Here is a 1,852-nt window from a genome sequence, read left to right as displayed (position 1 = left end):
CAAGTTTCTACGCGTTTCCCATGTCGAGTGCGTGTGCCCATTAAAAGGAAGTCGGATCCGCCGTGGGCTTCAAGCCTGAAGACAGGGACAAAAATCGGTGAACGGTGGTCGGTGTCAGGAATTTCGAGAATGACGTCTTAACCACTGGAAATCGACGGCTGGTCACAATTGGAAAGTTGTAGAGCAGGGAACAGAGCACGCGCACACAAAATTTCGACTAAATCGGACATCGGGTAATCGACTTACGACACCGAAAAGTGGGAAGCGTTTCAGGGTGGCTCTAGCCAGCCTCGCAGCTCATCATGCTCTTAAGCCGATATCGGGAGAACGGAACATCGCGCGCCTGCGGGACAAACGCTGTTGGAAAGAGCACATTGAGACCTTCATAACGAAGGCAAACATGATCATGTGGCAGCAACGGGAAGGCTTTTTTTTGGGGGGGGGCGGGGAAGCCGCTGGTCCCATGTATTGGGAGGAGTGTGAACGCGGAATCCTCTAACTCGAGAACTGCTAAATTTAGAGAGACGCGGTGAATTTTATCACGTGCTCCGCGTCGAGAACAGTGGGTTCTCCAAGTATGAACCCTGTCCGAGGCGAACTTCTTTCCAACAAGGGCACTGAAGTTCGGAAAAACGAATTTTACTAACGCGTCTCCGCCTACGAGTTCGAAACCACTACAGATCAGTTCCTGTGTGATTTGCGCGATCACACAGCTAATCCAGGCCCGTTCGGACCTGAATTTTGGTCTCGATCCAACAGTCCCGGCGGGATTTACAAGACTTTGAAGGTGTCAGAAGCACCGACGGTTGCCTAGAATTTTCAAATATCTGGACAACCGCCAGGATTTCTCACAAGCCGCAAGGTGCACGCGTAGGGGGATGGAAGGGAAATTCGTCACAAGAAACAGCATCCCGATATCGCCGCTGCAGGCCAAGATATTAGACACGGGAACCCATCGCGAAACACCGCCATGTCACTCTGATGGGGTAAAACCGTCACTGGATGGCTAAAAGACGCCGCGGTATCAACCGCCACCTCAGTGGCATGTGCAGTGCTCAGTTGGAATCTCTATGCATATCTGATCTATTTTGACCGATGATGTCACTACGGTGCCGTAGGGGACCTGGGCACATTCTTCTTATTTGTCCATGCTACCAACCTTCCCGAACCGCGCTCTCTCAGAATTTCACCCTTTCTATCTCTATGAAAGTTGCTTGGCCCCTGGTGAAATCCAGCCCATCAACACTCTGTGATGAGAGCTTTTTTGGTCTTTTTAGACACGTCAGGACTTCGATCCTTATGGTGAAAGGGCACATTTCATCGCATTTTATGCCAGTGGGCTCGGGTATCCACACTAGCGACGAAACTCCTCATTATTAACCTTAGAAATAAAGTTGTTGTTTTATTGATACTCTAGGCGAATTCCTTCAATTGGTTTCGCATTCTTTGAACTGGTGCAGTGTGTACAAAACATGTTGGATTACATTAAACCAAGTGGAAATCAGCGGTTAGCATTTATATCCATTAAGCCAATTCATTGAATTGCTTCTTTATTCCGTGGGTACGGTCTTCGCCACACAACATAGCGGAACATGATGTCGCGAAGGTATAGCTTCTCTTCAAAAACCCTGATTCTGTCAGTGAGGAACTTGTACCTGACGTCTACATAATGAACGAATTGGCTGTCTGATTTGTCTTTGGATATCGTTGGAATTGTGGCGACAATTCAATGATGTTATGTCTTCTCGTTCCGGCAGGGAAGCACATCTGGAGATGTAGTTGTGTGTGTTCCGTTCTACATGGAGATATTGCAAGAGATATCGAGGTCTTCTCGGCCTTCCCAACTACCTTT

Source organism: Ornithodoros turicata, chromosome 3 (assembly GCF_037126465.1).
Source record: "Ornithodoros turicata isolate Travis chromosome 3, ASM3712646v1, whole genome shotgun sequence".
In the NCBI taxonomy this organism is placed as follows: Eukaryota; Metazoa; Arthropoda; class Arachnida; order Ixodida; family Argasidae; genus Ornithodoros; species Ornithodoros turicata.
The sequence above is the reverse complement of the archived record's forward strand: the minus strand, read 5'-3'. Positions refer to the sequence as shown.